The sequence below is a fragment of the Pleurodeles waltl genome, chromosome 5 (genome assembly GCF_031143425.1).
Source record: "Pleurodeles waltl isolate 20211129_DDA chromosome 5, aPleWal1.hap1.20221129, whole genome shotgun sequence".
NCBI lineage: Eukaryota > Metazoa > Chordata > Amphibia > Caudata > Salamandridae > Pleurodeles > Pleurodeles waltl.
Window position 1 is genome coordinate 539,347,120 of NC_090444.1, and position 27,955 is coordinate 539,375,074.

Sequence of the window (27,955 nt, forward strand, 5' to 3'; positions counted from 1 at the left end):
AAACACTCCACGGTGTGGCAAAGCGATCAAGCAGGCCACCATGTTGTCGGTTTGAGTCTGGAGCATACCGTCAAGTGTCCCAGGACAGCAGCCTGAGGCTCAATGTCACAGGATGACTGGGCAATTGGGGCCAGACTGTGGGAGCTCAGGCAGATGTGCCAAGCTCCATTGCGGTCGTAGCCATGCCCCCTCCGTTGATATACAGTTGACTGAGTTCCACCAGAGCCATTTTTGATAATGTATTTTGCACTCTACACAAGCGGGAGAGCAGGGTTCGAGCTCAGTTTAATGGCCCGGGAATAAAGTTCAGCCATACCAACCTGTCACATAAAGTTTTACAGGCCCAGCAAGTAGTGGCCACCATGTGTATCTCCCAGAGATAGGCCAGAGGATTCCATCTGCTTGAGCCTTTTCCGGAATCAGGTATGGAATACACACAATAGAATTATCAATACTATGCAAACTGACATTGCATCAATAGATAACAGACCTTCGGAACCAGGATCTTGAACTCTCTATGATCAAAAGGCAAGACCAGCACATCCCAGGCAATTCTAGTTGGTTTGTTCACCCAGAGTGCCTGCCTATTCAAGGGTATGGAGATGCTTGTGAATAAGTAGAGTAGCTCAGGGAAGATTACTATCTTAATCAGGGCTGCCTGGCTAGCCAGAAGGAGAGGAAGATGAAGCCACTGATCCACTGAGCTCTCCAAGCCATCTGGCACCAGTCCATAATTAAATCGGACTACCTGCTCTGGCAGTTTATAACGGAATATACCCAAATATTTAACTAAGTCAGCCACTCAGTAGTGTAGAGCTACAGGGACCATGGCATCTGTGAAGGGGAAGTGGTCAGATTTTGACTAATTGATGGAAATATCACAATAGGTGCCAAATAGAACAATCGCTCATACTAGTGGACCAGATTAACATTGGGGTCTTTCACAAATAGCAGCATATTGTCCGCATGCATTGACAACAACAAGCACCTACCTCGAAAGGAAAGGCTTCTTTGCTTATGGCTATCCAGCAGCTGTCTGGAGAGCATATCCATAGATAGTATAAGAACAATAGGGAAAGGGGACTACCTTGTCGAGTCCCCCGTTAGACCAAATAAGAGGTCAGACGTCAGGCCATTATCCATAATGTGAGCAGTCAGGGAAGCATATAACAGTTAGATCAGGCCAAGAATATTATTGGGTACTCCTTATCACAATGTTTCATGTAGGAAAGGCCATTCAAGATAATCAAATGCCTTTTCAGAGTCAAGTAGCACAGCCACCACCTTAACCCCTGGATCAAGCAGATTAAGTACTGCAAAAAACATTTGTAGACTGATTGTTGTGGCTTTCTGGTGAATAAATCTAGACTGCACTAGAGCGAGCAACTATTCAAGAAACTGTGAAAGCCTGGTGGTCAGTGCTTTAGCTAGGATTTTACTGTCACAATTAGCCAATTTAAGACAATATGATGCATACTGCATGGGGTCTTTCCCGGGTTTAGGAAGCAGAGTGATCAGCACCTCATGCATCAAAGGAGCAAGCTCGCCATCTTGCAGTGCCTCTGTATAAATCTCTAAAAGATGTGGGGCCAGCACGTGTTACTGTGTCTTGTAAAATTCAGCAGTAAGCCTGTCAGCACCTGGGCCTTATAGCCAGTCAATACGTCAATGACAGAGACAACCTCAACAAGCGAGATAGGCTGACACAGAAACTGATGATGCCCTCCCTCCAAACCATACCAGTGCAATCTAATTGAGGTAATCTGTGATCCGCTACCCCCACTTGAGAGTGGATGTTGATGGATATGCACATGAATCATGTGATACAGTGATCTAATTCCCATCTTACCATGTTCTGAAAGACACACCACCTTTAGCCCTGGGAAGACATGATCATCAGAGCAAGAGCAATCAATGTTTTATGGAAAAACTACAGTTATGCACTAATGCCAGAGATGGCCAAGAAGAATGTTAACAGATTAAAGGTCCGCCAGATTACTCCTATCCAGGTGGTGTGAGAAATACCCAGGTCAATCCTGTTTCCATTTACTGAATGGAGCTGCACTGGCTGTCATTTTCTTTAAGACGCATCCACTCATGTGTGAAGAACTTTATGACTTAGTTCCAGAATGCTTGGAACCGTGCCTGGTCCCATATTGTCCTGCGAGTGTTTTAAGATCCACTGACAAACACCTATTACTTCCTCCAAAGTTCTTCAGGAAAAAGGCTGGGGCATATAGTTCCCAGTGATTGCAAGTTGAATGTGGAAGACTTGCCAGTAGATGTCAGAGGCACAATACAGTGTCTTCTTCAAAGAAAATGCTGAAATATTATAATCTCCTTTTTTGGATTGCTAGGTACACATTTGCCCTACTGTTATTAGGCTATCGAAATTTGTTTTTGTTTTTTTATGTGATATTATAAAAAGGCAGCACAGCTAATTCGTAAATTCAAATTTACTGTGCCATGATACTCGTGATCCTCCATAAATGATTACTAAGTAAATTGTTTCTAAGAAACCTCGTAGAATACCAGAACCTGGACTGGAAATTTCTTCTCTTATTTTTCCAAATGGTGACTGCATGAAGAAAGTCTAGAGAAAATCAGAATAAATCAGAAGTTTGTACTGCTCTCTGGGGTGTACTCTGTAATCTCAACTTCACCCCCCAGAAGGAGCTTTTTATATATGAAGTGGGCCATCACCAAGAGTGATGGCCACACGGGGCATCATTGAGCTAGCAGTTCTGGACTGATCCCTGCCTTTCTTCTTGACAAAACCATGACACACCATATCTCAGGCCGTGGTCTCCACTCAAAGTCTAATCCTTGCACAAGATAATTTGCTCTTGAGCAGAAGACTTATCTGTGCAATTTAGTTAGTATTAGCACGTGTGCAATAGGCACTTTACTTTTGCGTGATTTCTCAGTACTTGGAAAGAGGCTAGCTGCAGTGCTGCTGTCACCACACCAAAAGCAGTTCCAGGGAGGAGAAGACTGTATCCTGCCCACTTCAACCCCACTGGGAAGATACACAGATCAGACCTGGCCCCTCCAGAGTTAGCAGAATATGTAAGATATCTGGTTTTCGCGAAAGATCTCAAACCATACAATATTTACTTACAAATGCATTAAAGAATGTTTACAAATTGCTGAATTGTGGAAAATGAACAACATGTGGCATGGTGAAAGCTGCCCAATATACATATATTGAGGTATTATGGAAAATGGACATTTGTAGACACTGTGCAAATTCAGCCAAGTGTGCAGGACTTTGGGAAACTTAATATTACTACTCTTACAGAGCATTATACAGGTGATGCAAACCAGGTATTATGGAAACTGGACACATAGCAACACAGTGAAAAGGATCCAATGTGCATATACTATGATGTTTATAATCACTTTAGAGCTGAGGATTTTCCTCTCAAGTGATCAGTGGCTGTTTTGATATTTGGAGCAGTTCACAATTATGTCTTTATAATGTGTTTTTTCCATAAAACATAGCCAGGCCAAACCTGAATCATTTTTCTCATGTTCTGGATTCTAAAGGTACCTATGTTTTTTTGTTCGAAAAAAAGGATAAAAGCGATGCTCACGAAAATGTGAAGCTTTAAAAATGACATCAACCAAAGGGTAGTTGTGCTAAGATTGCCCTCTTCCAATTTCTCAGAAATTGACAGCGCTGTAAAACAAATTCAGCAATTTGTGGAATTTTCAAAGGAGTGGTCACTATTTCCTTTTTTTGCAGTTTGCAGTTTTTGTCGGAATGGGTTGTGAAGTCCACAGGAGAACCTTGAAAGCAGAAAAGTTGACCAAATTTGTAAAATTAGCACGACTCCAATTGTGTAAATCAGCCATGGTTTTCACAAAAAGTAATTCTTGTTATCAAAAGCTAATGAAAGGTAAAAGCAACAATTTAAAGTAGGTGAAAATATTTTCATGTGTAACTTTTCAAAAGCAATATACCATTATGTTCCAGTTACGAGGATGTATAGTGTTTGTTGGTTGTCTTAAAACATGGTATGTAAGGCCATCAATGAAGTTGCAGCTGACAATTTTTCATTCTGTACCGATGATACATAATTTCATAAGTTCAAATATAATGAATGAAAAATGTATGAAAGAAAGCAATGAATTGATGAAATGTGCCTAAGAATCTGAATTTAGCAATAGATATTATTTGAATGATCGGAATTTTGGGCTACCCATACTAACGTGATGTTTGTTGCACATATATGGAAGTCAAAAAGGGATTCAATGGATAATAATAAACCATAAAACATGTGTGAGTAGGCCTAGCACATGGGGCAGTAAAACCTCCAAACACACTATGGTAACATCAATGATTTTTTTGAATTACCTTGATTCTAGAGAAGGGTGTAGCTTCAGTATGCAGGCTTGAGTTGACTAGCCCCTACTTTAGCTTGCCAACCCCAGATATTTCTAGACAACTTGGGGATCCTAGGGTTTTGATGCTTGTGTGTTTTTTTACTAAGTTTGCTTATGAAGAATGGCTTCCAAAATATCAAAATTTGGCTAAGAGAATATAATTTCCTTATATCTCTGTGAGGATTGACAGAAGTGCTACCATCCAGCATTCCCCCACTTCTCCTGGTAAAAACAACACTTCACTTGTCTGCGTGTGCCTGTTGTCCGGGACAGAAAAGGCCCCAAACTAACACATAGAAACATTAACATTTTCTTTTAAATTTCAATCATTCTGAGGATGTGGGTAGTAGCGGCATTAGATCACAGGGTCAGCTGGCACCAAGGCAAACCTACCATCCCCAGAAGGTTCTGAAATCTAGACACCAGAGAGAGTCCATGGTAGGGCTGTTTGCATAAAGTCCACTCTGTTGTCTTGCTAAGAATGCCTTATAAATGTCAAAGTATTTGAGAAAAAAACGAAATTTTCCCATATTTGTGGGACAGAAAAATTTAGAACATGTAGCCAACACCAAGAGTTCTACTTTCCTGCATTCCCCCATAACTCTCAATGAAAATACCCCACATTTTGGGTTGGCCTGTCATTTCGGGCCATGTGAAGTCAATGTAATGCCATATAGTCCTCACTTGATTAAAGTTTTGTCTTGTTTCTATCACATGTCTTAGGCCCACTTACACATGAGGAATACTGTTTTTCATCGGCAACATTTGAGAATGAAGCATAGTTAGATTTTTGGCATTGTCTGGGAATATCAGAATTTTTCAACATAAATGTACGGAAGGTTGTTGTTTTGTACCTTACTTTGACATTTTCAAGGCATTCTGGATAAGAAAGCTTGTTGGGACCCACACAATATTTACAAAGCACAGTTCCAGTAGGGATTACTTAGGGATACCTAAAAATACTTCCACAGGGACTAACTGCCTCAATGGCCCTGCTAACACAATTAATGTTCTATGCTATAAATTGTGAAGGATTTAATTTTGCACATCTATACACAAATCAGGACAGTTCCAATAAGTGAATAGATGCTACAAGTGGCAGCGCAGTGCTGGTGAGAAATGGGAGCACAAACAAAATATAAAATATCACACTGCTGTGCGCAAAGCATATAACTATCTCAACCATTTGGATACTATTAAAAATTATAGATTCCAATACCCACAATTGTTAAGATTTCTCAGTGCGCTGCATCAAATGCAAACATGATTAGGGCCAATAAGTTGATGTTTTGACCCCTGTCTGTTATTTAAGTAGGGTCTTACCCAGGACAGAATAGTAGCAACCTGGCCAAGGCATACATCAATGAAATGTCAATAGGATGTTATAATGGCAATCAAGGCTTATGACAGGGATTACAAATGACAGGTCTAGAGGCAATGTCCTCAGGAGAATGATAAATGAATCAGAAAGTAAATAATACATGGCTTCCTCATTGTGCAGTTTATAGTCCTGAATAGCGTGCAGTCATTGTTTGTTGCTAAGTCTCTAGTTTTTCCGAAAGTCCCAGGGCTGTTAAATTTCCCTGGGAACATCTGACCCAGTGGCTGAATAATTTAGTGATTTCCCCATGGCAAAGGAGAGTAAATTGGTTGGTTTTTGCTTCATTCTGGGAAAGAAAACATACCTGAATCAATAAAAGCACATCACATGATTCCACTGGGTCTCTAAATTTCAGAAAAACCCAGGTTTATTATGATTTCCTAGATGCCATCCATAGCAGTGCACAATTACTGCAGGGATCACCCATGCTAAGTGAGAGAAATTGGGTGTTCCCATTTGCAGGACATCCAAGCTACGAAAACATGCTGGGATCCACACACACCAACCACCCTAGATTCCCCGAAGTCTGTCATTTTCAGAAATACTCATGGTTGGTAGGATTCCCTGGGTATGGCCAATGCAGTGCATCAGTACTGCAGCAATCCTCCTTGGCAAGTGAGAGGAAATTGGATGCTGTGGCATAGTAGACATGCTCAGTGCTTGCTGGGTATGAAAACATGTTGAGATCTATGCATGACACCCCATTGTGGATTCCTATTGGTTTCTAGTTTTCAGAAAAACCCAAGGTTCGTGGATATCCTTGTGTGCTGGCTAACCGAGAGCCTCACTACAGTAATGCTCCCATTTGGCAAGTGAGAAGAAACTAGGATTTTATTGGACATAGTTTTGACATAAGCCCAGGAGGAATGGGAGCAACCCCCATTCTTCCTTCCCTCTGAGGCAGAAATACAGTCTTGTGCTGCCCGATGCCAGGACGGGTTGGCTCTTTACCTCACATCGTTTCACATTTTTCATCTCTGCTTGGCCTAGTGTGCATACTGCTTCCCGGGTTTGCTGACTGGGGCATTTACCCCATCCTGTCCGCTCTAGGTGGGGCTGAAAGCCCACCACACCTCTAAGGGGTCTGGTCACGGGGACATAATAAAGATTTATCTCAGGGTCTGATGAGCCCCAGAGACCACCCTAAAACACCATCTGAAAATAATCTTTGAGGAGGCAGATTCTCTATGGCAAATATGTTTAGCAAAGGCAATTCGCAGTGCTGCATACCCAAGAAATTCCATACACAGATTGGAAAAAAGCAGTGAACAGGCAGGTGACAAGATTCTCATTTGCGCGAGATATTGAAAGACTTCGTGCCAGCCCTGTGACTGAGACACTGGATGCACCTTACTGCCCGGAGAAGGCACAGTCTTGTTTTGAACATGCACTTTCACCCCATGGTCAAAATCCTCCATATGAGACTTATTGCTCTACCAATCTCAGACTTAAATCCAGACTGGGCACGCTCATGCAGGCTATGCAACTATTGCAAAGAATCCTGGTTACACCTTCTGTGGTGTTGTCCTAAACTGGTTGAGGAGCATTGTCGCTTGCTTCTTCCATTGTTTTGGTCTAAAGGCGTCAGGCACTGCAGGGAGGCTTCGGCAGGGGCAGCTCCTCCATTAGGGCCACCAGCAGTGGCAGCTGTAAAACCTTTTCAAGAAAATGATAATAAACTGTGTTTATTATCATTTTCTTGAAAAGGTGGGGGCATTGGGGGTGATGAGCACTTGAGGGGAGTGCACAGAGCACTCTCCTCAGAGCGCATGTGTGTTTGGCCGGCCGGCTTGGGCTAGCCAAACACACATGCACAATAGGCTCTCTCCAGCACAGTTGCCAGGCTGGAGACAGACTGCACAGGCCCCCAGTCCGCCTGTGAGCACCCTGGCTGGGTGCTCTCAGCCAATCCTGACGCTGCTTCGAGCAGCATCAGGATTGTCCGCAGGGCAGGCTGGGAGCCTGTGCCTGCAGCCTGGAGCTACGAGGGACAGTGGAGCGGCGCGAAGGAGGAGGTAAGTTTTTTTTTCTTTTTTTTTTCTTTTTTTTATTGAGTCGTTATTTATCCCTCCCCCCTGCTCGCCACCTTATCCCTTCTGGTTGCCATGAGCCGCGACTGGGCTTCAGACCTGGGCTTCTCGGAAACTCTTCATGCTCCGTATCTAGACTGCTAAAATTCGCGAACATCATACGACAATCACTCTCCGAAGCCATTACAGGATGACATTAGTTAATACATCCAGCTTTCAGGAGAGTTGCCAATTAGTTATGTTACTTTTAAGGGTTGATAACTGTGTCCTGCTAGACCATGTGATTCTTTGCGATGCAAGTGGCCAGCCTCTCACCAGTGATGAAGCAGAAAATGAAGGTTTTGATTTATTAACGCATAAACGTAGTGTGAAATAATCATGTGTGACTTTAACCGAACTAATAAAGATTGTACGGGGACAAAATGTGCCCTCAGAGTAGTTTGCCGACATTATACGCGTGCTTTATATATAACGTGGTGTATCAGAATTGCACTAATCTGACATAATCATAAACGTGTGCTACGATTTGCTTGTTTGAAATGCGTTAGCTTAGCATTACTTTAGAGGAGGCTTTGGCCTAGTGGCCTGGTCTCACGGTTTAGATGCTCGTATTTTTCCAATGTGCTATTAAACGTGTATTTCTGCTTGAAGCTGTACTTTTCCACAGAAACTGTTCACATGCTTATCTTAAAGTTTCGTGCCAGCATGGCATATTTTCTCTTTAATTCAAGGTCGACTTGCAGGTGCGGACAATGGAGGCTCTGAAAGTGAGCTAATTGGGAGACAATGTTGCGATTTGCGTACCCATCTCCAAGGATAATGTATGCTTAAGTAAAAGCTTGAGAACTGTCGTTTTTGATTGGACAATTTGAAGCTAACCTATGAACCCTCCAATGGAGACCCTACTGGATTCGAACTGTTGTCTATAAAAACTAGGTGCACGAGAAGAAGGTAGCCATTGAGCTATTAACGGCCATTATCAGCTTGATACCCGCCATTTTGCAGACTTCGTAGCTATTATGGCCCACTTTGCTGCGACGCCACTTTGAGAGACTTTGATGCTTTCTCTAGTCGAGAGAAAGAGACTTTAATGATTCTTGCCCTAGAGACTTTAACTTTGATTTGTCCCTTTGCATGAAGTAGTAGTCTTAACTTGCCGCCGTGAGGCGATTGCCCCGTTCACCCCTGCCCCCTTTGTCCCGTCCCATGCTGATCGAGAAACGGTACCTGTGAGACGAAGACTTCCTTGTATGCTGATCGTAATTGGTAAATATGAAAGGAAATTGTAAAATTGCATTGTGTTCCTTTTAGGTAACCAACTGCTGATTTTTGATAAGATCCCTAGATAGGAGTTTTCTAAATTAATGTTGCTAAATTATTTTTGCATGAAGTCCCACATGCCGATTCTAATTTGAGGATTAGATGAGGATTCCACATGTTGCACGATGCAATTTGAGATCTTGTTATGCTGACTAAATGTACGCAATTAGCCCATTACAGATTATCGTACTAGTGCTTTGCATTGCTATTATCGAATGCCTTGTGATTCAAATGCTACATAGATTACACCTGTTTCGACGATATGGACAGCTATTAATGTTCATTTATGTTTATCATTTGGTGTTGAGACACATCTATATCGTGCTAGCTTTGTTAATATAGGGTAATAAATTCACTAACTTTGCAATAAACTGGTGTGGTTATTCCTGACTGAAAGGTCAGGGTTCGCCGAAATGTATTCTGGATTAATCATTAAGTGTTATGTTGATCAAGGTATTGCTTATGTACGTTATTGATTATTGATCTGATGCGACGGATCGATTAAGAGTACAGAGAGTTCCCACTTAGTCAAAAGATCCATCGGCCTAAAGAGCGTCCGAACACAGGTAAATTGTTACCACGGTTCGCTCTATCACCAGCTAGTCACCCCTCACCAGCTAGTCTTCGGGATTGCTTGGGAAATTCCCTCTTCGTTGGGAATCTGTCCTGTTGAGTCCATTTGCCAAACGACCGGAGCCCCAGGTCGAGTGAGGTCTCTTTAACTAGCTTGTACTCCATACCTTTCTCCTTTCCCATTAAAGTACCTGTCGCTGTTTTTTAGCCTTGAAGATGTTAAAACTGTCTGAGCCATCTTTTTTCATTTTTAATTTCCTAATAGTCTTATTAATTATGTGTTGTTCGAATTAACGGTCTTCTTTTATGTGCAAACGTTATGTATAGTTTTACAAACGTAATGGTTTTAATTAATCGAACACTAAGGAAAAAGTGAGAAAAGGAATGTTGTTTGGGACTTACAATGGCAATATATAATTTGGGCAATCTATGCAATGCTAATAGCATTGTAAGGGTTGGGCAGCAAATGTCTGGTGGAATAATTCAGACTGGCAAATAATGTGCTAATGTGGGTACGCTATTAAGCAGGTGAGTGCTATGAATTTTTGCTGACTCTGTTAGGGCCCAGAAATAACACTGGACAGTCATGAGCTGAGATTCAAGTATTTCAAAGTCAAAGCAATATTTTTTTTTTCAATTGCAAACATTGTTTTATTATCTGACTCACTTACTACTCCATATGATTCTGCACATAAGCACTTTAAATGCTGAATATGCTATAATACACAAAAAAAGGGAGGTAATGGAAGCTCTTAAACCAGTAGCCAAGCCAGCTGCAGGAAATAGTTTATGAACCTCAAAAGACCGCAAAATAGACTTAATTGGAGGATTAGGGACGAGCATGAAGAAATAATCCTCTGACTCAGACTACTTTTAGATCACGACATTGGCTGCATATCGGAAAGAGCATAGTCTCTCTCTTTTTACACATTTACCCTAAAGGAAGAAGACCCTAACAGCAGTCACCCTCACTTCTGTCAGTCCAGTGAAACATGGGCCTTCAATTTGCTTAGCACTGATCCGAAATATAGATAAACGTAAAGTGTTGCATGTGGGCACAACACAGATCAGCTATGCAATCGCCAAGCACTGAAACCCATCTGGTGCTTCCTAATGTAAGTAGAAATATAAACAACTTCAGGGCACTGATTGTGCTTAGTGTTTCCGGAATGGAGTTCCACCCCAGAGCTGGAACACCAGATTCATAAAACCTCTAAATGTTTCACCAGAATACTATCTAAATGCCTTAAAACCCCATTATAGTAGAACCCCATAGAACCTTAGCATAGCAAACCAGAAGTAGAAGGAGGACCTACAAAGAAACTTAGAGTATGTAGGGGGCTCTGCACAAAGGCAAATTCAACCATACCTGTACGTTTATGACTACATTTACCTCAGTTTAGCCTGCCAGAAATTCACAATGGGATTTCCGACAGGGATAAGCCCTTTTGAAATCTCTGCACCTGCAAAACCTGTTCAAGGGGGATTTATGGCAAGGTGCGGTAAGCTTTGAAAATTTTGAAACACCCAAAACAAGTACTTTGTGGGCATGCGCAAAGTGCTTCTATTCCCCTTTCTCACCGGAAAAGAGCTGTGTATTTACTTCAGCCAAGCGCTGGCGAAAAATACCTTTTACATGGTTGGATAGGAAACAGCTTTCCATGCGGATTTCTTGAGGAGTATGTGTGTGTCAATAAATGGGAACTATATACTCGAGCATAAATGTAAATATCCAAATGTCGGCTCTGGACATTTTTTTGTGAATAGGCCCCAGTGTACCGATTGAACGCACATAATAGGTGCTAGCGTTCTTTGTGACATTCAAGCACGGGTGGAGGCAAATATGATGTGTGACTAATGAAAGGTAAGTGGTAAATGTTTGTGAATTATCCAAACCTCCGAAAATTACAACCGTTATTAAGGATAAACTATGCATATCATCATTCATGGGTGTATAAATGAATTGTGACCGCTCTGGCAGTATATATATATGCACCAGAAACCTCATCTTCTGGGGGGCAGAAATACCCTAGTATGAATGTATTAATAAATGAGTGAAACACATTTTCGTTTCTTGCTTCGAAATGGTGGACTGTGTTTTTAAAGAAGTAAGGCATCACAAATGTTCACTGCAAAAGTTTTTATTAGACCTCACAAGCAGTACAAACATATCTAAGTCTTGTAAACGAAAGAGAAGTAAAAGACTAAGGGCCTGATATAGAGTTTGCCAGATGGGGTTTCTTCGTCACTAACGTGACATATAACCCCTTGTTCATATTATGATTCCCATAGGAAATAATGGTATTGTAGTGAGGCGGTCTGGATATCCGTCACAATTGTGACGGAGTAACCCCATCCGCCAAACTCTAAATCATACCCAGTGTCATCTTATGTCATTTCTATGTTTTTAAAATACAAGTCCAACAATGCTCTGCTCTGACCTTTCAGTTCAACATTTGCTTACCCTGCTTGAGTGCATTTCACATGACCCACTTTCATTGAACTATCTTTTAAAATAGAAAGGTCAGCATTGTGAGGCACCCGTTCATTGCTTTATATTTTATCCTCTATATAAATATCAAGCAGGGCATTTAGACTGAGAGCTGAAGTGATCAGTAAATGAATATGATATTTTGACCAATGATTCGCTGGCGTATTTATTACAGCCTGGTGGCATCCTGTAAAGGGTTGTGTGATCTACTTAAGTAGTATAAAACCAAGAAGAAATATCCCTCTCACTGTTATTTTTCTTCCAATAATTTTAATCTGTTTTATTTTAAATTGTTGTCTAGAGGAAGGTCAATGACAAAGCCTCTGTGTTTGAGGGTGGAAAGTGCATTTTGCTGTTTTATGAGTTTGACCATATTAAGCACCCAGAAAGCACATCACTGCCTTCAATGAGTTACTAGGATCAAATACAAAGTTGGGTAAAGAATCAGAAAGCTGCAGAAGATGGCAACTCAGTACCTACATATCAGACATTTTGGCTCATCATCCATCTATCTGATCAACCAAGAAGAGCTTGAAAAACAGAAATTTGAGGGCCCTAGACCCAAATCTGAGATCTGGTGCCAATCATGAGCGTTTCAGGAAACATTTGAGAACTATTAAGGTCTTTTTTTTATTGAACTGGCACAGACTGGGTGTCATAGTTAAAGAATGTTGAACATGGTTACTAACCATTTGACCGAACTCTAATATCCCTGCAATTTGTTTAAACTCTAAAATCCCTGGCCGTCCTGCTTACTGTTTAAATTCGGTAACCAACCTCAGAACTCTGCAGCAGCTAAAAAACACGTAACACTATACAAAACAGCTACATAAATCATTTATTAATCACAACTGAAGATAACCTGACCATCACTGGAAAGTAGACGTTTCACAATATCATCCCTATGACTTTGGGCGGTTTTTAATTCTAATTAGAGAAAATAAATGTTATTTTAAGCCTTTTTTCTATCACACATTTTTAGCTTACATTCACACAAAGTACGACGCTATTGTGATTCAAAAATACACTATTGCGTATAACTGCTCATCTGTTATATTTGAAGAGCACATTTTGAGAACAGTTCTATGCTTTGTTAAAATGTTTGATTGTATCTTCGAATTGATTCCTAAAACATTCCATTGCCCCAATTTGGAGGTCTCATCTTTGTATTCTTCCAACCGTAGCTTCCTATGTCTACTTTGTTATTGCTGTTCTTTTACTATTCCTAGACCATATTTAATGCAGAAGATTATGTCCCCATTTCCAATATTGTAGGCCAAAGTATTTCCCCCAAAAAACTGAAGGAAGTCTTTTAGAACACCGAGGAAGGAGTGCATGGCTCTTTATAACCCTTATATGTACACAAAACTATGAGGGTTAGCTTTCATTGCCTTCAGTCTAAGAACTAGAATGCTTTTCTTGTATATGCATTTCGACCTTGTTTACTGGCACATTGGTTATATGCAATGGAATTTCTGAATGACCAGTTACCCAATGTCATTTTGTAATGTCACTACAAGTATAAATGAATCACTTTTATTGAAATCAGTCAAATTTAGACATGAGTAGTTATTGAATCAGTTTGCATAAATTATGAATTTCCAATTATTTGGATTTAATCTAAGATAATCACTAGGCTTAATTCAAAAGTATTATTCTATACTTCAGGGTGACTTTATCCTGCTAAACTGCAACTTACTCCAGAAATTCCACAATAAGGAAATGCTTACCCACATAAAACACTTTTTGAATCAATCATGCCCCATGTAATTTTCCTGCAGAGAATAGGTACTTTCATCTTTCATCATAGGAAGTAATTTAAAAATATGTTTATCTCAGATATTTTCACAAGTCACATGAGGACAGTTAATAATTTTTGTTATCACTCAAATAATTTAACTGAAAGTGTTTTCATCACCTGTGATATCATTGATATTGTACACAAAGGAGAAACGAGAACTCTAACAACGGCCCATCATCCAATTTCTCCACTTATAAGAATCATGCAATATTACATTTTATTTATATTTTCTGAGATCAGTCAATACATATTTTGATAAATCTCTGACTCCTGTAAGCTTTATCAAGGCACAGAAATCTAAATTTGTTGCATGGTAAAATGCATTATCCAATTGTTCATGTTTAGCTTTTGTTCGCTCACAAAGTCTAATAATCAGACAAAGTCACTGGATAAGTCTGACATATTTTTTCACCTTATTGGGAAATACAAACATATCTTTCTCCATGTCATTGGTAGAGTATCACTATTCTGTGCACAACGTACCACCATTAAGAAAAAACTCTTTAGTGCGTTGTAAAATCACTTATAAAATTCAAGAGAGATGCCATCATGGCCAGCTGCTTTGTTAGCAAGTCACTCACTAATACCAATATAGCATTGCTGCTCCCAAATTTGTCACTCTAGAAGTGATTCACTGAGTCTTTAGAATCATCTGTCCAAAACCCAGTCCAACCCATAAAGCTGGTCACTAATGGATTATTACTTGTCTATTCCTGATGAGTTTTATGGGGTTGGACTGGTGTTTTGTATGCATTTTTTTATTTTTGGATGAATGTGCCTCAGCTTGTTTTCACTCTAGTCACCTCTCTATGTACTGTACGGAAAGGATACAATCCCTTTCTTGACATCAACTTGCCTGCTTGTGCTTGAACAAATTAGCCATTCTTGTTCTGAATGGATATTGTTTGTTAAGATACATAAAAACAGTAACACTTCATTCATTTCATCTGCATGTAAAGCATAATAATATGCAACAAAGTAAGTGTGTACTAGATGTAATTAATTTGATGTGTCCTGTCTATTTGAACAGTCATTGGTTAATTCACATATGTTTTTGTTAATCCAGCCCTATTATGTGTGTCTTTTCTGCTCAAAATTCAACTAAATGCCTTGATTTTCGAAAATGTGCAGTCTTTTTGGCTTACCTCTTAGGGAGTAGACTCTATGATATCTTTGGTCTGCTTGGAAATGAGGCCATCAATTGCAGCCTGTAATTTATCCAAAAATATGTTGTTTATTGTATTAGTTTAATAGTAATAAACATACTGAAAAGAAGGTCTGATCCGACGCCTTCCCAAAAGTACCATGACTTTGTCGTGGTCCCCATTCAGTCATTTTGCCAATAATGTTTTAATTTATTTTTATCTTTCGTTTCATGTTTTAGGGGGAGTCTTATATTAACGGGCACCAAGGGGGGTAGGTATGACCTCACCAGTGTCCCCGCTGCCGTTTATATATAGGTTTTGTCCAGATGAAGTATGGGCCAGTTTATAAATGAGCCCCACACTGTGAGGCAGTTGGTGCAACGAAGCTAAATTCAACACTTCTGTGTGCGTGCCTAATTTGTCCTCGCGACCTTGCCAACATAACAAATGCGCTCAACTCATCAAAAGTAATTCACTTGACCATCTTTGTATATGGGGAGTTCTCAACCATGACTGAGGAGTCTCTGCACTCATTAACTTTCTATTAAATTGCAGTTTTAGGAATACTGAAAAAGAGTAAACTTTCACAAATCTGTATGCTTACCTTTGTAAATCAGGACACAGTGAAAACCTTTACTCTTATCCTATTCATACCCTGGATTGTGCCTCTATTAACTTCGACAGTGCTTTGCTGCTCTCTAGCTAATTTTTTGCTTAATATAAGTACATGCACCATTCCTAGAAAAATCATTCACATATTCTTCTGCTGCAAGCTGCCCTAATCATTACAAAACAAGCACTGTAAAAATCAATGGATCTCAGCTCTAATAGTACGAGATACTGGCTTTTCAATGCATGTGTTAAGATGTGTGACCAGCAATCTTGCAACAGGTTTTCTGTTAATGAAATTCCATTCAAACAGTTTCCTGCTGTGCATGCATGCATATGCATCATGACACATGGGTTGCAATGTATTGCAGCCATTCTTTAGCAGGGAGCCATGTTAGATCAGGAAATAAACTTAGCAGAAAAAAGGAAATAAGTGCTCTTGCAGCATGTAGCAGCTGCTGCACCTTCATTAAATAAAAAATGGAGTGGGACCGGGAAAAGGAAATTACAAATAAGTGTGTGAGGGCCTGTGAGTGCTTTGTACTTAACAGGCACTCCATTGTGAGTTCTAACAAAGAAAGAATAAAAAACTCTCATCAAGGCAGTAGTGGAAGGATACAACCCATTTAATCAATACAAACGAAGACTGAAATGTTCTTGGGTGGGGCAAACACAAGAATAGACAAGAATATCATTAATCAAAAGCAGACACCAGAGCAAGACAATAAGGCTATCCAATCATGAGCAAGGGGCTGATCCAGAACCCACTTTTAGTATAGGATATGTCCTAGAAACAACAGGTTTGCCAACATGCAGGTAAAGCTGCAGGGACCTAAAACAAAGCGGGTGCTCTTCAATGTGAATTAGCTCACATTTAAAGCACAGTGTCTTGGCAAGGAATCTTCTTTATACGGTATTAGTGAGAGAACTCACCTTCTCCTTACCACAGGTAATCTCTATCAGGGCAATATTTCATGTTTTACAAATTTTAATAAAGAAACAGAGTTAGTCTAATCTGGGTTTAGCTGTTCTTCCCTAAAATAACTGGGGAAATACTATTGGCAGAAATTTTAAAAAAAACAGGAGTCACCTTAAAGTGCTCAATTGAGGGTGTGAGAGCCGAAGTTGAACATGAATAATTGTCTCGTATATAATCATACTTATGTACTGATGTGTAAAATAACCTAACCATGAAAATAATGTTTACACAAAAATTGTGCTTTATTTACTGACTGCCATCAACTGAAAGGCCTGCACATTGAACTAACCGTGTAATGGAAAATTATTCTGTCTCTTCAAGGACATGTTCTCTGTTAAAATAAATGCTGAAATAATATGAATATTTCTTGTTCTCTGCTGGGCCTCAAGCAGACAAGGCCACAATGTGCAGTTATCTAACACTTGATATTCCTGATATGGATACATCTATGTATTCTCACATCTGTTGCTTAACAGACTCCATTCATTGAATTTGCATATTTGTCTTTAGTTATGTTTCTAACCCATGTGTTTTTCTCGAAGGAAATGGTGTGGAGAAAATATTTCTATATCTTTGTAACTACTGTCCAGCAACAGCGCATTCAGAAGATGCCAAACAATAGATCCACAGATGTAGCCGTATAAGGAAGTGGCAAGATACATTTTTATAAAAGTTTGAATTACACAGCAGGAGCAGAAGCCAATGAGTGTTTTTACATTTTATACAATTTAATATCTGATGTGTTTGTAAGTAGATGTTCTATATTCGTACGATGTTCTTACCCAATAAGAAATAGTTTAGTAAGTTTAATATAATGTTGGAGAGCCATTTGCCATTAGCCACTTACTTCCCTGGTTTCCAGAGACTTCACTTCGTATACTCGATGTGATCTGTCACTTTGACATTTCATACTTTGCCAGTTAGTCTGATGACATTCTGGTGTTTTATTATTTTCTGAGTTTATTATGTCTGTTCAATACTGAACTAATGCTCTGATGGTTTAGTAATCTTATGGTCCAAATTCTAAACCATACCCTTTTCCCTGTTCCTGTCTTGATGCTGACACTGCTGCCCCCTTGATGAAGCTGAGCCGTTTGCTGTTCTATTAGGATAGATAATTGTATAAATTAATGTCTTTCTTTGTCTTTTGTTGTACAGGTACCAAACTGCTGCTTGTTTGATAGTGCAATAGCAAGATGTTTTCTAAATTCATGTTACTAAATCTTTTGCATAAAACCCAACATGCTAATGCTAATTAGTGGTTAATGAGGTATTACTCTCGTACTCATGAATGGTCATTGACTTTCTATTTGTTGAATCAATGTATTCAGTTTCTCTTGCTCACGTTCTATTACTATTGATTTGTATAATAATTCTTATTGCATTGATCAAGCTTAGATTTATTCACCGACTCAATCAGCCTATATTGTTTCTTTAAATGTATCAATTGACTTTGAGAATAATATTCGTGACCTTAGCATTGTTAATATAAGGAAAGAAACATTTTAACTCCTTAATAAACTGGTGTGGTTATTCATGGTCGCATTGGTCATGGTGTGGTTTCCATTGACTTTGTAATGATGTGTATAGTATTGTTTGATATTTGATTTGATGCTTTTGACGTTTTCTTTAAAGCAGAATTGTTTCAGTTAATCGACCTATATCATGAAATCCGTTATCTAGTTTGTCGTAACTAAATATAGCAGAGATTTCTGCCTTAACAAGGGTAGACAAGCATCCTTAGGAGTTCCAGCTAGGATTGTGTTTAGAAACCTCATGATTTGAAAAAGGTGCCCTGCTTTCTGAAGGTTAGTGTGAAAAAATGGCTAAACTCTCACACCTATATAGATGCACTTCAAGGAAAGTAAATACTACCTAAAGTTATTCTTGTCTTCCCTTTTAGTAATGTGGCTTGAGCTCTGTGTGCTGACAGTATGGGGGTGGGGAAATATCAAGTCAAATATGCTGTGGAAATAGAATCTCTAACTGTGGTAGTCAGGTATGGTCTAATAGGGCCATTGGAATTTGGTAGAACAAATCTTCAAAGGCACCTGCACCAGCCTTCAGAAAGAGATCACCAGGACTAGAGAAATTCTATCCCACCCTTGGAGCCCTCACTCACCTCGCTGCCTACCCCATCTGTCAGTGATGTGACAGAAGCCTCTGCAGCCCCCATGCTAGGGAGGCCATCAACCTCTACTGATATAAGTGTGGGGGGCCTTCAACATATCTTACAGGAGGGCACCCTCATGTTTTGTTACAGCCCTGCCATCTTTGACATGCTAGGCATCACATGGAAGTTGCAGGCGTAAGCCCTGCAGTGCCCACAGCTACATGCCAATCAGCCTGTCACTACACCCTTTCCCAACTTGTAAAAGAGATGGAAAAGGGTGGGGTGAGAGAGCAGAGACTTAACCCACAAATCTGAAGATGTACAGAGTCAGGTCTTCAGTTTCATGCCCAGCGCCAGAAGCTGAAAAGGGCAATCTTCCAAACAGGACCTGCTGCAAAATAAGTAAATGTTGTGTGCTGTGCATAAGTGTGTGTGTTTGTGGGTAAGAGTGTGTTTGTGAAAGACTGAGGGTCAGATTTAGGAGCCCCTAGGGCCTCCTTGTGCCACATTAGCATAAAGTTTTTGACTCTAATGTGGCTTAATGAGGCCAAAATGGCACTGCCAAAATTACAAAGTGGCACAATACATGCCTTGCACCACTTTGTACCCCTTTGCGCTGCATTATGCCTGTGCCAGGCATCATGTTTGCAAATGGAACATTCCCCTGTTGGGGATGGGGGCGTTTGAAAAAATGGTGAAAAGAAATATAAAAGATTTCCTTGCATCATTTGTTTCTGCACTTTTAACACCTGTTCAGGGCAGGCGTAAAAATTAGGCACACCATTGTTTTCAATGGGCCTCAATGGACTTTGCAGGATGAGCGTCAACATTTTTGACGCTCATCCTGCAAAGCTCTGAACTAGCATAAAAAATTCTGACACTAGTTCCCTAACTACCTCAATGGTGCGCCATATGTTGGATACAGCACACACATGGTGGCGTTAGCGGGACACTAAGGGGCGCAAAATAGTGTTGCTGCACTGGGTGGAGTGACACGTTTCCTGGTTTTCTTAAATCAGGGGCCCTGAATGTCCATGTGGGGGAGTGGGGGTGTGTGTATGTGTGTGTGGGTGTATGGGTGTGTGTGTGTGTGTGTGTAAGTGTGTGTGTGTAAGTGAAAGTGAGAGAATCACATGAGGTAGTCAGTGAGTGACAATGAGTGATAGCATGAGTGTGCATGAGTGAGGGGGTGTGATAGTGAGTGTAACTTTGGGGGAGAATGACAGTAAGTGTAACTGAGTGTAAATGTGAAGGAGACTGACTGGGTAATACAGTGAAGGAGAATGACAGTGAATGTTACCATGAGGGAGAATGACAGTGAGTGTTACCATGAGGGAGAATGACAATAAGTATTACTGTGAAGGAAAATGACTGAGTGTGACTATGAGAATGACTGTGAGTGGTACTGTGAGGGAGAATGGCTGAGCGTAAATGTGAGGGAGAATTACTGTGAGTGTTACTGTGAGGTAGAATGACAGTAACAGTGAGGGAGAATGACAGTGAGTGTTACTGAGACGGAGGATGATTGAGTGTAACTGCAAGGGACAATGACTGTGAGTGTAACTGTGAGGGAGAATGACAGTGAGTGCAAATGTGAGGGAGAATGACAGTGAGTGCAAATGTGAGGGAGAATGACAGTGAGTGCAAATGTGACGGAGAATGATAGTGAGTGGTACTGTGTGTAAGACCTAGGGAAATCACAGTCTGAGTGAGTCAGAATGAGTAATACAGAGTGAGAATCAGTGGGAATGCTTTTGTTAGAGTGAGTTTGACTAAGTAGGGCTCAGTAGGAACTAGTGTGAATGATTGTGACTAGGTGAGTCAGTAAGATTGAATGAATCAGAGAAAAACTGATTGAGAATGAGTGAAAACGTGTGAGACTGCTTGAGAATGAGGGAGACTGAGTGAGTTAGAATGAGACTAAGTAAATGAGTCAGAGTGGGAGTGGGAGTGAGACTGAGAGAGAGTGAATGAGTCAGGCTCGCTCACTGGAATTTAAGCCAAAGATTTCACCCCACCACTTAAAGAGATCACTGGGCACTACTGCAGATACCTTTACCTTATCAGGGTACCACGTGGTGAGTGAGACCTGAGTTTGCTGCCTCCACACTTGGCAGGACGCAAGCAGGGATTTCCTAGATATGTAAGACATCAAGCAAATAGTGATTCCCTGAACATTGAAGACATGAAGCAAGTAGGCATTCCTTGAATATTAAAGATAAGGGCTCATTCTTGACAGTTCTGATTTGAAAAGTTACACTGCACTTCCCATGAACGTCAATCTACATGTTACTATGTTTCTTAAAATCAAACCCAGACACGGATATGTGTAATACAGCTTAGTTTTTAAAATTATAATCAGCAGAACGATTTCATACCAACATAATTACAGACTTGCTAGTTTTACTGAAGAAATAGACATGTCTTTAAATGTCTGTACCAATCAATCTCCTTCTATGGAGATTTTAAAATTAAAAGTATATTTGATTTTATAGTGGTTTAGTGATACAGAACCTTGTTGTTACTTAATGCCAGCAAGGGCTATCAAAGCAGCTCACAAACTCTCGAAAGAGAAACGGCATGTCTTCTTTAATCTGATCCAGGCTATGTACCCACATGGCAGTAGCAGTAACATAATTAAAGCAATTTACAATCACTTGTACCATGATGTTTTTATGAACATACAAGTATTCCTTATGTCCTGATGTGTTACTCGATTGCTGACAATTGACTTTTAGGGTCCAATAGTCAAATAAATCAATTATAGTACACCAGGCAGGATAGAATATTTGTTTTTCATTGAATTATTTTAAGCCCATTGAGGTTTTTCTCAAACTGCATGGAGTACATAATAATGAGAGGTCATGAAATATATCTGATGGGGTAGCAATCTTTCGTTCACTGTATTTTTTCACAGTAAAAAGATTTTTCCTCAAAGCATGTCGCACAGTAAAACTCATCAGATGTGCTTTATAAATTCCAAGTAAATAAACAGAAAGAACAATCATCTTTCATTTAGGGAACGAGGGTATCTAGAGGCCTATTCTCAAACTGCATTTTGTAGTACATTTAGTAATTCTAATAACAGTACTACTAATATACTACAAATGCTATTCACAAAAATATGTGTGAGGCTTCTCTTCTATCTTATTCTGTGAAGAGATCTCCTCTCTGATGCAGCGTCTCGGCACACATAAATATATATTTTAGTAGGAAATGTGAGCAGGACATAAAGAAATGGCTGGAAAAGGGGAATACTAACTGAAAATGGGAGGAGTTTAAGCAGGGCTGTGCACCTACCTACAAAAGAGGAAGTCCATTCCTATTCAAACACTGCCCTTCTAAAGTTACTACAGCCATAAAAGACCCTAAACAGTTATAATGTACCCCAGCACCACAGAAATATAGCCTAAGCCAAGCAGAACTATTAAAACTCTAAAACAATTGTTTAGGCTGACCTCTGGAAAATGGATGAAAAGGAGTCAAACTCAAACTCAGAACACCCTAGGGAAATTAAAAATACTGTTTTATAATTCTTGTTAACCAGAGAAGCAAAGTGGATGAGCAGAGATGCGGCGGGATGAGCTTTCTTGACATCTCCAGCCTGGCTACAACACAGGTACACTGCAGTTTCTTTTCTGACCCGGTTTTCTTTCACTGAAGGTTTAGAGGCTGATCACTGCTGTGGGGTGCGGAGATTCACAGAAGTGGGGTGCTGGGCTCTGCTGTGGGCATCTCCCATAGTTGTTTTTTTCCTGGATGGGAGGAGACCTCTCATTACAGTGTTTATCCACGGGGATCAGTGAATCGCTACCTCTCTTCTTGGGAGCTTCTGCTTTGGCAGTGGGCTAGTCCCACTGGGAATTGTACACCCACAGTTGTCGCTGGAGCCAAGGCAACTTAGTGGCTCTACAGGTCATGCTCGGGCAATTGAGAGTGGGATCCCTGGGACACTGGGAGACTTGGCGCTCCACACTTGTTGCAACCTGGCCACCCCACTGGCACTTTCTCTTTCTCCTCATCTTATAGTTCCCTCTGGGGGGGGGGCGTGTTGCCATTTTGAGCCAGTTTTTGAGATTCGGGGTACAGACAATTGGATAGTAGAAGCAATAAAAGGACTTCATCAACCTCAGCTCATGAGAATGTTGGTATAGAAAAGGGAATTACCCTTGGTTGGGAGTCAGACATTTTGTAGTTACTATGCGAAGGAGGCAGCCTCTTCAAGAAATTATAAAAATACGACCTCTTCATCCGCACCTTAGGAGTACAGGAACAGAAAGAGGACTTCTCCAGGAGAAAGTAGTCCTCCCAGTGACTGAGATATGAAAAGAGATCTTCCCAAACAGAGGTAATGAGACCCAGGTTGAGATATGTCAATTTGACCTTCAGGCCTAATGCTGGTTTCTAAAAAATATTTACTGGCATTAAAAGAGCCCTTCATTGATCCCTCTGTCAAGGGACAGAAACGTAATACTGGAAGATGGAATAACTCTTCTCACACATCTCAATGGAAACTTTAAGGATCACAATCATCCACACAATGATCACTATGAAATCATCACTGAATTTACATGCGTGTGACTAGATGTGCTCACTAGATGATTGTGCTCTTAGGAGTAAAAAATAATACAGACTACAATGATGAGCAAAAGAACATGACTGCTTGCAGGACTTCTTGTGGAAGCCTCCTCCAACCTAGTTTGAGGCCTCTCATTTTTTGACTAGGACAGGCCAAACTGGTCCTTGTGCAAAGCTTATTCCAGCCTAGCTACAACTTCCCAAGATTTACTAAGTCAGATTGAACTTGTGTCACCGCTTGCAAAATGAACCCCCGAACATAACTATGAATGGGCAAGAAAGTCTACTTCAGACAAAAGGCTATCCAGTTCTGGTCCGAATGCTTTCAAAATAATTTACCCATCAAACCTCTCAAAAATGAAGCAAAGAACTTCAAGCATAGTCTACTAGTCTACTAGAACACTTGATTGAAACACTCATCTCTGACAGAAATGTCTGCACGAAGAATGGATCACAGAAATTTTACCTTATCTTTTTCACACGCTGCACAGCCCACTGGAGAGAAACGCAGAATGCAGTCCTAGATATCATGATCTCCAAAAACACATCTCATGGGCTTAAACTATCAATCTCCCCGCCCCCTTCCTTAGGGCGGTGGCAGTAATATAAATCTATAAGAATGGCAATATACTTGTGCAAGCATCAGACCTAAATCAGGAAATCTTAGATAGGCTCATTCAAACTCTAAAAGCCCACACAACATATGAAGAATGGACAATCACTCACCTCTGGTCCCATGATTCCACATGCCTCCCTGGAGCCTTGACACTCCTCTCGAATGCCACACATCACTTACTTCCCCCCGACCAAACCTTTACACAACATCCCCTAGTAGGACCACTAAACTCATGATGAGCATGTGACAGGCCCTGCCCACCCCCCTGCCACCCACTGGAACCAAAACCCCAAAGCCAAAAACCCCTGGGCACCCTTATAGACTGAACCATCACGTCATGATGTTGTTTTACTGAGTAACCTCAGCCCTGACCTGCACACCACAATAAGATCCAGCATTACAGAACACCAGGAAGTACTTCAGGCCTTTCAGAGTGGGTCTTCCACATGATCCCACACAGCCTTTTACCTAGTAACTACAGGGTGGCAGCCCACCAGGCTTTGCTCTACACAGAAGCCATAATGCATCAGACTCATCTGTACACCAAACAACTACAGAAGGGAGGAAACTCATTGAACACACTTTCCGATTGAAGAAAGATGCATGGCCACCGCAGAAAACACCCATGTCAAGCACAAGAAAGTCAAATGTCCCCACACCCAGAGAAGTACGCCCAACTGAAGGTCAGTTCAGACAAACTAACAAGGCAACCGATGGGAAGGGCAATAACTTGAAGCACAATCCTATCTCTCACGGGCACCTCCATTTTCATAGACTGGAGCACAAAATTGACAAGTTCAGTCAGAAGCTAGAAGTCAACTTGACAAACCTTAATGTGGTAGTCCAAACAAATCATTATATGAAGGTGTGCTTATATCATGTTATCCCCCTCCTCCAAAAGACACAATACCACACAACCAAGATCTCCCTCCCATCCATGGGTAGTCATTCCAGTACCAATCAGTAACAAATGACTATTACCAGTACCAATCAGTTGTCCACATCCGACATTAAAGTCCTGCTTTAGTCCTGCTAGGTAGGAAGCCTCACAAGAGAGCCCCACATTGTAGACTTGCAAGGTGCTTCAAATGCTGATAACCACCAGAACCTGATTTTGATCCGGCTCAACCTAGACCACACAGCCATGCCTAGAGAGTCAGTGAAGGCTCTGAAATGCATGTTATATAATGCAGATCAGCAGCCAAACATGGCACAGACACTGCTTAAGCTAACCTATATCATGAGCTAGGCATTATACATTTGAATGAAACTTGGCTAAATCACTCCTGCCCTCCTACTGGATATTCTAGTACTTCTTAAGTTCACCATCGTAATGCAAGATCATACGTAAAGGCAGGGTGGTGGGATTGCACTCATGCTCCACTTTCTTTGCAGATAAAGGCCTTCCTAGTGGAGAATCTGTCCCCCTGCGAATACATGGGTGTCACAATCTTGACAGCTGCAGATTTCTAGCTAAACTGCACCACCTCTTATGCCACTCTACAGGAGACAACCAGCTGTTCCTCAAACAAATAATGGAAACAATCACAGTGCACTCTCTACTGTACCCGAACACAATCTTTCTGGGGGACTTCAACCTCCACTAGATTGACAAGAATGACATACAGAATTCCATTGATCCTCACAGATGAAAACCTGGGGCATACTGACACACCAAAGGAGAGATGCTTGATCTAATCATATCTAAGGAAGGAGTTCTGAGTATGGGCTCCATAAACCCATCGGACTGGTGAGACAATCATTCCATCATATTCCACATGTACAAAAAACAAGAAGTTGGAGATTCAAACCCAACCACTTGATCTGAAATCCAGAAACATGTGCAGGTACAATCTTTCTCCTCTTTGTTAACAACACCTCATGCCTCCATGGTAATTACTGTGTGTACGAGAACTGAGAACTACAACAAAATAATGCTGACACAATGGAAGTTATAACCGCACAATTTGTTTTGTGCCTCAAAATGCACAAAAACAAAGTAACTCAGCCACTGTACAACCAGAATCTAAATGAAGAAAGGAGGATACTCGGGCTCACAGTGTGGAGGCACAAACTCTCCTCATTACATCTAGGACAACTTCAAGAACTAAGAAATGCCTGCAAAAATGCATATGTTGTATCAAAGCAGCATTCTTCAGATCCAAGCTAGATAATGCCAGAAACTGGCCAGGCAATGTATTGGAAATTGTGAAACAACAAACCCAGGACCAGCAATTCTACCCAATCAGTAATGCCTCCTCGGAAAACCGTGAGGCTTTTTTCCAATCTTCTTCAAGGAGAAATTAAGGAAAAGGAGTACAATCATTGAACAGGCTCAAATATGCAACCACCCCACTAAGACCAAAAATAAGGATACATGGAGAAAATTCTAAACCATTAGTGAAGAAAAAATCCATAAGATAATGATGTCAATCAAAACAACCTTGCATTTCAACAACCCTATCCTCTCGGCAATCTCGAAGAATCTCAGCCATCTCTTCTCCCCTCTCTGGACAAAGATCTAAACTTATCATAAACCCAGGGCACAATCTGATACTGCTTGAAAACTTGGTAAGGAAAACCTCTGCAGTCCTGACAGCCCTAAATAACTTGAGCCTGGTGTCATACCCACTCCCTTGTGAAATTTTGGAACAAATTTAGAACAAAGTCTGTCAGTGCATAGAACAGTTCATCTTGCTCAACAAGTTCCAGTCAGATTTCAGACCTGATCACAACACTGAAACAAACGTCCTGCACATTAGGCACAACACATTCAAAATCCTGGACCAGAACTACACCTGCCTGCTCATCTTTCTTGACCTTTCCTCTGCATTTGACACAGTCAATCACAATAGGCTTTTATAGTTCCTAGAATGCAAAATGGGGATGTCAGGAAGTATACGAAAATGTTGCACCTCATTTCTACATAATGGATCACAATGAATCGCAGTGGGTTGCACACTATTGAGTTCCCAGTCCCTCAAGCATCCTCTATAACCCCCACATTGTTGAACCTCTATGTCAAATCACTGTCAGAGAGCCTCAAACATGTGACCCTTGTGTACCACATGTACGCAGATGATAATCAGCTAAAATTAAAGATTTCTTCCCCAGTGGATATCATAATATTCACTAACACTGTAATGAAAACCCAGAACTAGCTGTCACAAAAACATCTCACACCAAACAACCCTGAAAACTGCATTCTTACCCATAACCCGCCCCTAGAGCTCCCCTTTCACAGAAAAAAGGACTGTCCACCTAGATGCTCTCAATTGCAAATCTGTCATGATTGAATAAACAAAATCCCCTGAAGTAGCCCTGGATAAAAAAATTAACATGCAAGCACACAGTGCAGCCACACGCAGTTTCTATCTAACTAACATCCTCAAGAAGGGAAAAACATTCATCACACAACCAGATTTCAAGATCACTGTGCAGGCCCTAGTCATATTTAGACATGATTATGGTAGTGCTACTTTAACTTAACAGGTTTGCCAAAAGCAAGAATAGGCGACTCTCAATGCAGCAGTGAGGCTGTTAACAGGAATGATATGATTCAACCATATCTCAAGTCCCATCACTAGCCCTTCACTACAATACACCCATCTAAGTTTCACAAAAGGTCACGATCTCAGGTGGCAGCCGCTCCCTACGGACTGCAAGTTCCCTTCTGCTAGAACCTCCTAGATTCAGAAAAAGACCTGTGACCGTAACTTCCCCAGATCTGCCCTGAGAATTTGGAACTCTCTCCCACCAGAGATTCAAGCAAACCTATCAAACATTGCCTTCAAGAAAGTAGTTAAGCAATCTTCACTGAGCAGATTCCTATCATAATGATCCTGGGTCGAATCCTAAATTATCTGACAATGGGGACACACGCTCTCTGAGATGCTGGTCGGGAGGTCATGGGTGACACACCTCAATTTT

The 27,955-nt window shown here is 40.8% G+C and overlaps 1 protein-coding gene across 1 annotated transcript in view; it reads right to left on the reverse strand.

Moving 5' to 3' along the window:
* Positions 1-27,955, reverse strand: part of EFEMP1 (EGF containing fibulin extracellular matrix protein 1) — a 572,290-nt gene that overhangs the window by 208,874 nt on the left and 335,461 nt on the right. The window lies entirely within an intron of this gene.